This window comes from Colobus angolensis, unplaced genomic scaffold (genome assembly GCF_000951035.1).
Source record: "Colobus angolensis palliatus isolate OR3802 unplaced genomic scaffold, Cang.pa_1.0 Scaffold261, whole genome shotgun sequence".
In the NCBI taxonomy this organism is placed as follows: Eukaryota; Metazoa; Chordata; class Mammalia; order Primates; family Cercopithecidae; genus Colobus; species Colobus angolensis.
The window spans coordinates 2,496,913-2,512,934 of NW_012115833.1; positions in this window are offsets into that span (position 1 = coordinate 2,496,913).

Here is a 16,022-nt window from a genome sequence, read left to right on the forward strand (position 1 = left end):
TGTTGTTTCCTGACTTTTTAATGATTGCCATTCTAACTGGTGTGAGATGGTATCTCATTGTGGTTTTGATTTGCATTTCTCTGATGGAGAGTGATGATGAGCATTTTTTCATGTGTCTGTTGGCTGTATAAATGTCTTCTTTTGTGAAGTGTCTGTTCATATCCTTTGCCCACTTTTTGATGAGGTTTTTTTCTTGTAAATTTCTTTGAGTTCTTTGTAGGTTCTTGATATTAGTCCTTTGTCAGATGAGTAGGTTGCAAAAATTTTCTCCCATTCTGTAGGTTGCCTGTTTACTCTGATGGTAGTTTCTTTTGCTGTGTGACTAGCATATGTTAAACCATCCCTGCTTCTTGGTATGAAACCCACTTGATCCATATCTTTTTTGATGTGATTTTGGATTCAGTTAGCCAGTGTTTTGTTGAGAATTTCTGCATCTATGTCCATTAAGGATACTAATCTGTAATTTTCTTCTTTTTCTATGTCCTTTTCTGGTTTTGATATTAGGGTGATACTAGCTTCATAGAATGATTTAGGGGAAATTGCCTCTTTATCTATCTTTTGGAAGAGTTCTTCTTTGAATCCCTGATAGAATTCAGCTGTGAATCTATCTGATCCTGGACTTTTTTTGTTGTTGTTGTTGGCGATTTTTTTTATTCCTGTTTCAATCTTGCTACTTGTTATTGTTCTGTTCAGAGTTTCTATTTCTTCCTGATTTAATCTGAGGGTTTTATATTTCCAGAAATCTGCCCATCTCCTCTAGATTTTCTAGTTTGTGAGCATACAGCTGTTCAGAGTAACCTTGAATGATCTTTTGTATTTCTGTGGCATCAGTTTTAATAGATCCCATTTCGTTTCTAATTGAACTTATTTGGATCTTTTGTCTTCTCTTCTTGGTTAAGCTAACTATTGGTCTATCAATTTTGTTTATGTTTTCAAAGAACCATCTTTTTGTTTTATTTTTTGTATCTTTTCGTTTCAATTTCATTTATCTCTTCTCCAATATTTATTTCTTTTATTCTGCTGAATTTGGGTTCAGCTTGTTCTTATTTCTCTAGTTCCTTGAGGTGTGAACTTAGATTGTATATTTGTGCATCTTCAGACTTTATGATGTAGACATTTAATGCTATGAACTTTCCTCTTAGCACCACATAGAAGTTTTGATAGGTTGTGACACTATTATCATTCCACTCAAAGAATGCATTTTTTAATTTCTATCTTGATTCATTGTTGACCCAAAGATTGTTCAAGAGCAGATTATTTAATTTCCAAAGTTTTAGGGGTTCCTTTTGGAGTTAATTTCTAGTTTTATTCCAATGTGGTCAGAGAAAATACTTGATATAATTTTGAATTTCTTAAATTTATGGAGACTTGTTTTGTGACCTATCATATGATCTATCTTGGAGAATGCTCCATATGCTGATGAAAAGAATGTATTTTCTGCAGTTGTTGGGTAAAATGTTCTGTAAGTATCTGTTAAGTTCATTTGTTCTAGAGTAGAGTTTAAGCCCTAATTTCTTTGCTGACTTTCTGTCTTGATAACCTGTCTAGTGCTGTCAGTGGAATACTGAAACCCCCCAGTATTACTATGTTGTTGTCTATCTCATTTCTTAGGTCTAGTAGTAATTGTTTCATAAATTTGGGAGCTTCAATGTTAGGTGCATAAATATTTTGGATGGTGATATTTTCCTGTTGGACTAATCCTTTTATCATTATATACTATCTCTCTTTTCCTTTTTTTATTTTTTATTTTTTTCTTTTACTGTTGTTGCTTTAAAGTCTCTTTTGTCTGATATAAGAATAACTAGTCCTGCTTTCTTTGGTTTCCATTTGTGTGGACTATCTTTTTTCTATCCCCTCACTTTATGTGAGTCTTTATGTGTCAGGTGAGTCTCTTGAAGACAGCAGATACTTGGTTGGTGGAGTTATATCCAACATGCCATTCTGTATAATTTAAGTGGAGCATTTAGGCCATTTATATTCAATGTTATTATCGAGATGTGAAGTAACTGTTCTATTCATCATGCTAGTTGTTGCCTCAGTACACTTTTTTTTTCTCATTGTGTTATGGTATTATAGGTCCTGTGAGATTTACGCTTTGGGGAGGTTCTGTTTTGGTGTATTTTGAGGTCTGGTTTCAAGATTTACAAGTCCTTTTAACATTTTTTGTAGTGATGGCTTGGTAGTGGCAAATTCTCTAAGCACTGTTTGTCTAAGCATTTGTTTGTCTGAAAGAGACTTTATCTCTTCTTCATCTATGAAGTTTAGTTATGCAGGATACAAAATTCTTAGCTGATAATTACTTTGTTTCAAGAGGCTAAAGATAGGACCCCAATTCCTTCTGGCTTGTAAAGTTTCTGCTGAGAAATCTGCTGTTAATCTGATAGGTTTCCTTTTATAGGTTACCTGACGCTTTTGTCTCACAGCCTTTCCTTTGTCTTAATTTTAGATAACCTGATGACCATATGCCTGGATGGTAATCGTTTTACAATGAATTTCACAGGTGTTCTTTTAGCATCTTGTATTTAGATGTCTAATTCTCTAGCTAGGTCAGGGATATTTTCCTTGATTATTCCCTCAAATAAATTTTCCTAACTTTTAGATTTCTCTTCTTCCTCAAGAACACCAATTTTTCTTAGGTTTGGATATTTAGCATAATCCCAAATGCCTTGGATGCTTTTTTTAAATTAATTTTTCTTTATCTTTTTCTGGTCAGACTAATTCCAAAGCCTTGTCTTTGTGCTCTGAAGTTCTTTCTTCTACTTGTTTTAGTCCCCTTTTGAAACTTTCCAGTGCATTTTGTATTTCTCTAAGGGTGTCTTTCATTTCCCAAAGTTGTGCTTATTTTTCTTTATAGTATCTATTTTTCTGGAGAATTTTTTATCCATATCCTGTATATATATATTTTAATTTCTTTATGTTGATTTTACCTTTCTCTGGTATTTCCTTGAATGGCTTAATAATCAACCTTCCGAATTCTTTATCTGGCAATTCAGAGATTTCTTCCTGGTTTGAATCCATTACTGGGGAGCTAGTGTGATCTTCTGGGGGTGTTATAGAACCCTGTTTTGTCATATTATAAGAATTACCTTTCTGATTCCTTCTTATTTGGGCAGTCTATTTCAGTGGAAATATCTAAAACTGAAGGACTACTTTCAGATTCTTTTGTCCCATGTGGTGCTCTCTCCTCTCTGCTAGGGATGGGGCTTCCTGAGAGCTGGACTGCAGTGATTGTTATTGCCCTTCTGGGTCTAACCACCCTGCAGAGCTACCAGGCTGTGGGCTGCAACTGGGGAGTGTCTGCAAAGAGTTCTGTGATGTGATCTATCTTCAAGTCTTTCCGTGGATACCAGTGCCTGCTCTAGTGGGAGTGAAGTAGACCCTGTGAGAGTCCTCAGTTGTAGATGTTTAATGTTCTGCCTTTCTTGAATGCTAGTTATGCCAGTAGTGAAGTTGTCATGTGGAGAGACCCAGGACCTCTGGCTAGCCAGAATGTTTCAGGTAATTAAATTAGTTGTTATTTTTCTCTGTCTTGGGAGCAAGATTGTTCTGCCATAAGTTCCTATAATGGCCTGAATTGGTTGCCCTCCAGCCAGGAGGTAGTGCTTTCAAAAGAGCACCAGTCCTGGTAGTAGTAGGGGAATCTAAGCTTTCCCTAAATTGGCCAGGGTAAGTTTTGGTAGTAGTAGGGGAATCTAAGCTTTCCCTAAATTGGCCAGGGTAAGTATTCTGGTTTCCTAGGCAATGAGCAGTCCGTAAAGCTTCTAAGAGTTTTTACCTTTTATGTTCGGCTACCAGGTGGTGGCAGGGATAGGTGTGTCTGGGCTTAGGCAGAGCTTGGCAGAGCTTGCTGCTGCCACTATAGGAGATGGGTGTGGGTGGTTCTTGGGCCAGTGGGGTTATGTTTCAGAGAGGATTATGGCTGCCTCTACTGTCATATAGCTTACCAGGGAAGTAGGGGACAGTTGGTAACAGAAGGACTCACCCAGCTCCGACACAGTTCTCAAGGCCAGTCTTGATCCTGCAGCACCCCACTCAGACCTTGCACCAGGTTGTAAGCTTCCCCACTGAGAAAGCAAGCAGGGCTTTCAGGCCTCACTCCTTCCCATTTGCCCCACCATCAGTGGCAGATCTTGCACTCCTATCTGCAGAAGTTCCCATTTTCCACCTGAATTCTGCTCAAGGAAATTCATGTCCAGTCAAAATTACTACAAATTTCAGTTGGAAGCTTCTTTCACCCTGTGACCCCTCCATAATTCTCTTGGTTTCCTTCCCTGAGGACCCTGTGAAATGTAGTCAGGGATGGCTTCCATGGGCTCTAGTTGAAGATTGAAAGTGCCTACCTACACGGCTCTTCCCATAACTGCTTCTACTTTTATATTTTGCACTGCTCCTTAAATCCATTTCAGCTCTAGGTAAGGTTAAATTCATCTCCCATGATCTGCATTTTCAGATTCCCCAGTGGGGATGTGTGTTTGGAGGCAGGCTTTCCCCTCTCACACTGGGAATTCAGTTTTTCACCTGTCTCGCAGAATTTGCAGTGGCATGCCACTTCTTTAGAAGGATCTGTCAATTCTTTCGGTTTTCCTGGTGTGTTCCTATGGTGGTTCCTGGATCAAAAGTTCATGGTATGAGTCTCCACATGTTGTTCCATTCATCCAAGTGGGAGCTGCACGTTAGCCCCGTCTCTTATTCACTATCATCCTCAGACTCCAAAGGTAAAGGATCCTTATGTATGGGTAAATTCTTGCACTGGATTTCACAGGTATATGTATTAGCAGGATAATTTTTGGTGTTGTAATTTGGTTTGAGATCCAGTAGATGGTGCATAAGAGTAAGGGTCCATAGTTAGGCTGATTCCCAGCTGTATGACTCTTGTACTTCCTGTGTTCACAGGCAAGCTCTGTGGTAGGACAGGAGAGGCCACCTCACCAGCTCCGTGCCTGGGCATTGGGAAAGCCTTCTCTGAACACCAGCACCATGCTTGTATTTGTGCTTGTTGTTAAGCATTCCCTAGCAGTGGGGCCCCCTCAGGCACAGACTGTGACAGGGAATATGCCATAGTCTCTCTGGACCAGCCCTGCAGAAGGAGGCACACCCTGCTCCAGCCCCAGCACAAGAACCTGCGAGTCTTGCCCTTTGCAGTGCTCTGATTGTGTGGGCTTCTCTCTCACTCCAGTACTGGTCTCAGATCTTGACTCTGTATTACTGAACTGCACTCAGTCCTGAGGGCACCGGGGCATCCCACGTGTTAAGGTCAGGTTCCAGCTACACTGGAGGATCCAATGTTCTCCCAGGTCCTAGGAAAGTACTCAGGTGGAACAATACTCTCAGGCTGGGGTGCAGAGGCTGTACTGTGCACCCACTCCTACAGGATGGCTAGGCATGGGCCTGGGAGTGGGGCCTGGCAGGCAGGAGGTCTTGCAAAACACACGTGCCCAGTCCTGTGAAGAACCTGGCCCCACTCTCTCCTGGCTCAGAGGTCAGTTGTGGCCAGAACCTCCAAGAGGGGGATGGGAAGCCTTGGAGGATGAGCAACTATGACCGCTCTCTGTTGAAGGTGCCCAGCACACAAAAACACCCAGGTTTTGTGCCATCCAACATCCTGTCTCTGCTTGTTACCCAGGGAGATTCCCCTGCCAGCTCACACATCCATGGGGGATTTAGAGTCTTCTATAGCTAGGACTCCAGAGGCAACAGTGTCCTGTCTCTCAGTTCCCTCACTCCCCCCTTTCCAAGGAACTGTTTAGAGCCCAGTACTAGCCCTAACATTCAAGTAACCAGCAGAGGGTTCCCAGCTTCCTCTCTCTTCAGCCTGGGCTTCAGTGTCGCCTGTCTATCCACTCTCAGCTTTTTCTCTCTGAAGGTCTGCCAAAATTATACTGGTTAGTCGATGATGGTCTCTCTCAATGGGAGTGGTGCTTCCTGGCTACATCTAGTTGGCCATCTTATCCCCTCCATTTGTTCCCTAGGTACACACATCCATACACACACTCGTATACCTATAGTATTAGTCATGTTTCATTAGATTTTTAGAAAATATAGTATTTGGAAATTTCTTAGCTAAAAAGGAAAATAAAGCACAATATAAATTGTAGTTTCTCATATTTTTAGTGAACATGTAAGGTATTTGAGTTACTATTTAGTATAGTTAAGAGTATATTATTTTTGATGTAAAAAATAAACTACTTTCATTTAAGTTATATTCCTTCTATGTGCTACTTTTACCTGAGATTTAAAGTTTACCCAGCCAAAACCTAATCCTTCTTTACAATATAATTAGAATGTCAAATCAAACACATTTATTGGTTTAGGTTTCCCTAAAAGACCCTGAGTTCAGTAGGTGATGATAAATGTTTTGTACCAGTTTACCAAGAGCAAACATTATGGTCATCCACAAATTAATCAAACTTACTCTAACAAGGGAATTTTATTTGCTCATAGATAAGAGAAAAGAAAGTAAAGCCTATGTCCTTTCATTTTTTTAAAAAAAAAAAAAGTCTATTTCTGTAAGTTTCTTCCAGATTGTTTCTAATTCCTTACATTTTATTAATGATAGAATCATCAGAATAGAGTTTCCCAACTATAAAATTGAGTGATAATCTACCATTGTTCCACCAACTTCTTCTCTCCTTATTCTGTGAAGAAACAGATTGCATCATCTTCCTCATCATCACAAAACATCACACAAATCATCAAGGTTTAATTTTGTGTGATACCATAACAAATAATATAGAAAGTCCTAAGTACTGACGTGTACGTACTGTCTTACGTGCTTCTTCGGTCAACTTAGCAGGATTACTGGATGGGACTCCTGTAGTTAAATTTACTCTAAAATATTATACTGTCTCTTTCTCTCTCTCTCTCTCTCTCTCTCTCTCACATACACACACACACACACACACACACACATATAAAGAGAGGAGAGAGGTTCTATTTTCTCTAAGAGTATAAGAAACCATGTTGATGATGAAACATTATGAGAAATGTCCTAGCAGGGAGAAAAGCATTATACTTCAAAATGATCAAAACAGTGAAAAACCACAGGATAGCAAATACACTGCAGTACAATAGAACAAGCTAAGCCTACAGATCAGGCACGCATTGAGGTGTAGAAAGCCTAAGAAAGCTAATATAAAGTTTCACTGCACCAGTGGATATGATTCAGTCCAACAAAAGCCATCTTCTGAATAATGGGAATAACATTAAGGAAAAGTCATAATTACATGGGTGGATACCTCACACTACAAATCCTACAGAACCATCTAGTTCTTCTAGGATGCATATTATGTGTACTATGAAAGAATGTCTTCCTCACAAATAAATACACAACCAGAGTGCAGAAAAAGAAGACAATGCAACAGTATTGAAATATTCAGTCATTCACTGCCACTGTATCTAGAAAGTGACTAGGATGCTTTAGGCAGCTTTAAATATTTTGATGTTAGGAGGTGGCAATGGATGAATGTGTCTTTGTTGAACCCACTTAACATGGTAATTAAAAATATATTGCTATAGATAACATCTGTGAAGTAATAAAGGCCACGAAGTGGCTAAAAACAATGACAAAAGGTAGATTTATTCTTATTCCAAAATGTTGAAGTTACTATTAAGCAGGCTCTTTCTTTCCCTCTACAGAAAATTAAAATTAATGCCTATCATAAAAAGATATATGGCAACTAAGTTGGACAATTATTCCTAGCTATTGACCAAACAATGTTCCCATCTCTCCAGCCCACCAACATCACAGAATGACAATGTGTTTTCTCAAGGAAGTCAGAAAGGATCACAGCAGTTTAATAAGGGTTTGTGCGACCCATGAAATATATATTAATCTAGAGCTATATTTTTCCACATTTACTACAGTTTCAAATAACAATAGGAAAGTAAGAGTAAGTTTTAATACTTTAGAATAAGAACACTTTATCTTAGATTAACTTTAAGGTAAGTTTATAATATAGTAAAGCAAACATTAAAATGATGTTCATTAGCTACTTCTTTGATGTAAGTAAATATATTCAATATTTACTTTCATGAGGAAAGTATATTTTCACATCAACTTGTGTATCAAACTATCAGGATCTTTCCTGTTCACATAAATTCCAACTTAAAATTGAATGAGTAGTCTACAATCAACTTCTATCACTTCTTTTACACTCATTCCCTCTTCAACTTTTTGACATTTAATTTTTATTAAACTTTAATAAGTTGTGTTTTCAAAGATCACCAGATAACTAATTTGATGCAAAGTCAGGTGTCTCTTTTGTGATTTCAACTGTTTGATCTCTTTTAAGCACTTACTGCTGCCCACCCCTTAGCTTCTTCTTTGGTTTCTATAGCACAGATCTCTTAGTATTTCTTTCAACTTGCTGCCAGCCACCTGTTTGATCCTTTCAGTTAGTTCTTTCTCTCCACCTACATTTAAGTTGTTGCATCCATTTTCACTTCTTAATCCACAAACTCCTTTAGGGCACTTTCATTCTCTCACATGACTTCCAAACTCATATCTTTGTAAATCATTACCAGAAATATATGGTGTCTTCCAGTCTCATATCCAATTACACAATGTGTACCCCAGCCTCACTCAACATGTCTTAGAGACATTTTCTCCTGCAGACCTTATTTCCTTATCTTAGTTAATGGTATTGCAACATTCTCAATTGCATAAATTCTAATATTTTACAGAGTAAATAAGTTCCTTCCAGTGGGAACAGTAGACACCAGATACTACTAGAGAGGAGAGGAAGGTAAAGGGGCAAGGACTGAAAGACCACCTATTGGGTACTATGCTGTCTACCTGAGTAACAAGATCAGTCACACCCTAGGCAGTATACCTACATAACAAACCTGCACATCTACTCCTAAAATTAAAATAAAAGTGGAAATAAAAATAAATGAATAAAAATAAGTCCTTTCCTTTGTATAACTGCAATTCCTAGTACCTTAAGTTTTTATGCTTATGGTAACCTACACATCACATTTGGTAGGCTTCCGCATTAACTGCCTGGGGAAGGTCTTATGATTCATGGCTTACATCCCATCTCTGAGTAAGAATCGTATCTTGAGTCCCTCATATCTTATCGTGAGTTCTTCAAACTGTTGAAGTACTAATTAATCCATAACCGATTGCCGTTGACAAGGACACTGATTTGTTTCTAAATCATGAAGTTATGCTGTTTTGTTTCTGGATCATGAAATTTTACAGATTGTTTTAGGCGTAAAGCATCTTAGCCATTATGCTGTCATCTGTAACCAACAATTGTAACCTCTGTATAGCACTCGCCAATGTAAAAAACAAAAACAAAACAAAACACAAAATCAACTCTGGTATGAGAAATCTTCCTTTCTCTTAAATTTTCTTTTAAAAATGTTCCAATTTGTAACAGATTTTGGAACACATTTGGTGTGTCTTCCTAGGTCGATCCTCACATTTGGCTTCCAGAAACTTTTAGCAAATTATTTCTGCCTTAACAATCTTAATTTCAGTTGATACTTGTTATTTCTGTCCCGGATAGTACAATAATATCTTAACTAGACTCCACAATTCCAAGCAATTCTTTGTGGCTTTGTCAATGTTTTCTTTTTAAAACCTAAATGTGAAAGTGTCACATCTCCACTAAAAAATGAAAATCAGTTGCAAAGTTAAGATAAAATTTCCCAGACTTCCACTGATTTAGTTAATATTACAGCTTTATGTATTCAAGACATTCATCTGAATGTTCCTTGCTTTCTAGCATAGTTATGCTAAATATTGTCTCTTCCGCCAGCTTTTGCTTTCTGAAACACCTTTCACTTCATATATATCCATAGGGAAGATTTTCAAAAACTTTAGTTTTCAAGGCTTAGTTCATTAATATTGAAAAAAAAAACCAAAACCCACAAAACCTCTGCAGAGAGAATTAATTAGATTAAATCCCTCCTCTCCTGTCTTTCCATATGCCTTCTTTTGTATCTGACATATAGCCTCAGTAAAATCATTAATATTAGAATACACATATCTTATGGGCATAAGCTCTTACTAAATTGTGACCTCCTTAAAGACTAGAATGATCTTTAAATTTCTATCATTCATTGGTCGATGATGAGTACAAGATACCCAATATTTTTAATTGTGTAAATAAATGAGTTCTAATTTTATAGCTGCAGTTAAGAAAGTGGATAAGAAATAAAGTATATAATTTTAAAACACCTCCTATTTCTAATATATTCTACTATCTATGAATTAGTACTGCTGTTTCTATGTCCACTTTGTTTCTTGACTGCCTATCAACTTTGCTTAATAGTGGTTGTATCTTAATGATTGTTCAATGTGTGTGAGATATCTAGCTTCAACTCCACCCCCTACCCCTGTTGCTATAAGTGTGAGCAGGCAAATGATAGTAGCTGTGTTAGCATTAATTTAATAAAATGTAAGCTTACTTAAACAACTAGTATTCACATTATGGTGCTTCAGGATATTTTTCAGTGGAAATGTAGAGAGAAGTATATATTATTTCCAATAAGTCAGGAAAAAATAAGAAAATTTTCAAGTTAAAATGCTCTTTAGCCAATCTCTATGACTTAAAACGTTTTATAGTATTGCCTGGAAATGTAAATTTCTTCCAAAAGCATCTATTGCTTTATTCACTAACTGGTATTTTAGGTACTTTCCAGAAAGAATAGAACAGTCATTATATTAAATAGTATACAATATAGCAACTCTACTTAGTGTTATCTATTCTTATACCACTTTTTTCCATCATGCATTTTTTTTTCTTCTGTAATTGTTCAGCATTTCAGCGTGTAAGTCTGAGGTGTGTGGAAATGTCAGAGTGTGAAAGTGTGGCTGTCTTTGTACGTTATAAGTCTGCATTTATTACACAGATGCCGATCATACTGTCATCTCACAGGGGCAACGCCAACTTACAATCTCCCTATGTTTCAGTTTTTATGTAAGAAAAAGATATGTTATGCAGAGTGAAGAATTGGCAGCCAAGAGGTAAATGCTGCTAAATGTCAGTTGACAAAATCATGAGAGCTTACGCATGAGAAACTATATATTTTTACTATATGACACTATATTAGGTTGGAAGAACAGCCTTCTGAAGAGGAGAAAAAATATGACTATACTCTGATTTCTTGGAAGCAATCGTCTTCAAGAGAATAAAAATTAATTGCATGTAATTTTTTCTTACACTATTTAGGAAAACTTGTCCAAGTTTTAACAATATAATACAAGATTATTACTAAATCATCACATTAATATGTTTTTAAAGAAATGTTCACTTTTAGAAGAAAGTATAACATTTTTCATGGAAAATATTACATGATAATCACTGTAGAGGCTTAAATTGACAAATACATGATTTTTGCAGAAAAAAAATTTTAGCTTAGAAAATTGCAACAAAGAAATATGTTTTTAAATAACTATAAAAATTGTATGCTAATATTCAGCCACATTTTCTTCTGGTTTTGGGGGTTTCAGTTTTGTTCAATTATGAAATTTTATCATATGCACAGTGCTATGCCGAATACTTCATCAAAGTAATTATTCATTGACGAATTTTTCAGGAAATAAATTATGTAAACTGTGATGTTTTTCTGTGCCTTTGGTTTAATTCTATTGCTCTGATTCTTTTTTTTTTTTTTTTGGTAGGCCCAGCATCATACTTTCCTAAATTATTTAAAGTTTAGAATGTTTTATTTTTCATCTTTGTAGCTCTTCATTAATTTTCCTGAACATTATTCTTTTATTTGGATTTCACACATGTTTCTTCCACGTAAGGCAATTCTATAAATTAAAAGACCATTTGAATTTGTATTGCAATTGCATGAAAATGCAATAGTCATTCAAAAATAATTCTCTTCTGACTATCAATTAAATTTTAACAAGCTACACCCCCAAAACTTAGTGGTTTAAAATGACAAATATTTTATCATACCCTGTGATTCTGTGGATCAATAATTTCGAGTGGATTTAGCTAGACAGTTCTGCTCCCCATAGGTTTATGCTGGTAGCAACTACAATTGAGCCAATCAGGAGATTCCAAGACAACTTTATTCAAATACCTAATACCTTATCCTGGGTAGCTGGAGTGCTCCCTCCCCATTTAGTCTAAGGGTCTCTCCACATGGACTCTTCCACAAATTGTTGAACCTCATGTATGGCATCTCAGGGTTCAAGAAACCAAGGCTGACGCTTCTAGCTTCATAAAAAATAGGCCTGAAGTAGCAGAGTCACTTTTGCTGTACTCTATTAGTCAAAGCAGTCACAAGCCAGCCAAGATTTAAGGAGAAGGAGCTAGATCCCACTGCCTGAAAAAAAAAAAAAGGGGGGGGGCAAAGATTCTGCAGCCATCTTTAATCCAGCATAGTTGGCCCTCTGCTCACAATTTACCTGCAGTCTTGTAACATATCAGATACACTTATCTCCTCCCAAGACTCCCAAACTCTGACTCCATTACAGTCCCAGATCAAAGTGATTAAAAGAGAATTTTACCCCTTAAGATGTGGTATGTAGTATAGAGTATAAGATAAGGCTGAAATTCAGCCAATATACATTTGTGGTGCCATCCTGGATGTTAAATTAATGAAGTACTTCCAAAGTTTGATTCTGTTTATAATCTCTCAGATCTGCTCAATTCCTCACCACCACCCCTGCCTTGAGTCCCTGTCCTTAATCCAGCATTCAGAGTGTTAAAACCTGGCACAGTCAGTGCTTTTGGGGATAAACCTTCAGCAAGAAGGCCCATCTTCTTCCTAATTGCAAAATACTCTTGATAATCTAATTCAATATTATTCATATCGACATTGGAAGGAAGATAAACTAGTAAAATTTACAAATAAAAGAGTTTAATACTGTATTATATTATTTATACAGTAAATAGATTTGATAAGAGTCAGATAGTGATGTCCCAAGAACCTCATTTTCTCCTCCCTTTTGGTATCTTAGCCCAAACAGGCTCACCTAAACTATTCTTATTATTCCTGGCTGGTAGGGCTGTTTCCAAGGCCTAGGAATGCAGGCCTTAGTGTTCACTGTATACATTTCTTATCACTCTTGCTGGCCCAGAGATATCACTGTATAGAGAAACTAGGTGTTTCCTAGCTCCTAGTAGGGTGCTAACTTATAAATATGGTCTGGAGGCATTTTTCCCACTCTTCTTGGTGTGCTCTGGCTTCATGCCTACGCTTGCTTCTGGCTGAAGCTGGCCTCCCTCCGTGGAAACCTTGGCTGAGATGCATACAGAACCCCTCCATGCCCCTCCATGTTATGGAATAGAGTTTGGAGGACAGCATGCCCTCTGCTACCTCTCTGATTGTCAATTATTCCCCCTCCCAAATTTTTATAACTGTATTCTGTGGCAGTAGTGGCATGTATCTGTAATGTTCTCCAACCCCACACAATACCATTCAATGAAATAATTAGTAAGGAATATTTCATCATTTTTACAACCATTTTAGATATTTTTGTTTACTTGAAAATGTAATAGTATGTTACATGAAAAGCTAAAATGTGTAGACTTAGGCAGAAATAATCCATTTGCTCTATCAGTTCCTCTATAAAGACTCAAATATTGCAAAAGTCACTGATATTCATTAAAATTTTAAAAATTAATAATTCAGTTTATTTACTAGAAAATCCTACATTAAGTAAGTTTCAAAATACTTTTTCAATCAAATTTAATTTCAAAGCATCTGCAGACAATTAGAATAAACAATGGCACTTTTGAATATGTACATGTGTGGTCTTATCAGCTTAATTATAACTTTGTTTTTGACATTTCAGCTTCAGCATGTATATCTGGAGCTTGTCTGGTTGGAATTTAAGACCTATGTTCTAGGAAATGTATGACATTTTTTAGCAATGTGAAGAAGCTTTTTATAGAGCCATTTACAATCTATTAATTATAATCCACACCACCCATGGCATTATCATGTGAATTGAGCTGAAAGTCCTGACCACCTGCTCTTCTGCACAGAGCAGATTACATCTATGTCATTCACTTAGCATTTTAAAAACATATTTTTAAAATTATTACAAATAGATAACATTAAAAAGAATAAGCTTTGGGAAAAAATAAACATGGAAAATATTTTCAGTGCTTGAATCCTGGTGGGATTTAGACTTCTGGAAAAATAATATTTTTAAATCTACATTTTTAGTCAATTCTGAAGAAAGGAATCCTGTTCTATTATTCTATCTAATACATTTTTGTGAAACATAGAAAAATAATTTTTTTAATAGTTATTATAAAAATATACTAGTAACATATTTATTATTATTTTTGAGGGTGTGTGAGTCACTGTTCTTACCCTTTCTATACAGAACATCTTTTTGAAATAAGGAACATTGGCCTGTAGCTTTTGGTAATAATTGTATTATTTTATTTCTTCACTTATTACATTGGATGAAAATTCAAGAATAATGCAATAGCAGTCATATTTCTTAAGATTAAATGGGAATGCCAACAGATATGATCTATGAAAGATAAGCTTTCTTTTCTTATTTTATTAATAACCTTTATTAATGTCATATATTTAATTTCATCAAACTTTTATAATCTATTAAATAATTATATATTTTTCCCTTTGACCAGTGATGAAACAAATTATATTAATATATTGAAACATTAATAGATTTATCTTTTTTTTTGAGACAAGAGTCTCACTCTGTCACCAAGCTGGAGTTCAATGGCACCATCTCTGCTCACTGCAACCTTGGCCTCCTGGCTTCAAGGGATCCTCCTGCCTCACCCAGGCTCCCGAGTAGCTGGGACTACAGGTGCCCGCCACTACTCCCAACTAATTTTTCGTGTTTTTAGTAGAGAAGGGGTTTCAACATGTTGACCAGGATGGTCTCGAGCTCTTGACCTTGTGATCCACCCACCTCGGACTCCCAAAGTGCAGGGATTACAGGCGTTAAGTCACAGCTCCTGGCCAGATCACATAATCTTTTATGAGAATTCCCCTACCAAAATTTACTTTATTACGTATAGTTGGATTTGTTTTGCTAGTATTTTAAAAATATTTTTTAAACTAAGATATTTCTTTAATTTCCAAACATGAGATTCTTTTTTGGGCTACTTTTGTCAAATTTTGGTAGTAGAAGTTTCCCAGCTTCATAACATGAATTTAGAAATTTTGTATCCTAGTCTATGTGTTGAAAAACTTTAATAATATATTTTAAAAATAGCTATTCTTGGTAAATTTTAGAAAATTGGCTTCTCCTTTTTTTTGAGACAGAGTCTCCCTCTGTCACCCAGGCTGGAGTGCAGTGGCCCAATCTAGGCTCACTGCAAGCTCCGCCTCCCGGGTTCACGCCTTTCTCCTGACTCAGCCTCTCGAGCAGCTGGGAGTACAGTAGCCCACCACCGCGCCCGGCTAAATTTTTGTATTTTTAGTGGAGACGGGGTTTCACTGTGTTAGCCAGGATGGTCTCGATCTCCTGACCTTGTGATCCCCCCGCCTCATCCTCCCAAAGTGCTGGGATTACAGGCATGAGCCACCGTGCCCAGCCCCAAAAATTGACTTTTAAAAACATCTGACTGGAGATAAAAAAATTATCTCTGGTAGAGATAATTATTTGACATATTTTTCTATTTTATTCAAGTTTATTCACCTTGTTTTATTCTCATTTTTTAAATAAAACCTACTGATCATCTATGTTTTGCTACAAATCTCCCATTTGGTTCTGATTTTTCAAATGCTTTCTGAAAATATAAATAGTAAATAGTTTGATGGTTTTTCTATAAAAATCTTCGTTTTAAATTTATGTATCTGCTTTCTTTTCTTCCAATTGACTAGAATTTAAAAAGTTTTTATAATAATTTTTTAAAATAATTTTTCTATGTATTTTTAATTCTACTATGTAATAATTTTTACTTTTATCTCTGTTATTTCCTTGTTGCTGTTTTGATTTATGCAGTTCGTTTTAAACCATAATCTCTTCTCTCTTCATGCTTAATTTTAGCCCTTTCTGTTCATCAATTGAGTCTTTGAGTATTTTGTTATAAAGGTAAGCATGTTACAACATCTTTGTTGAA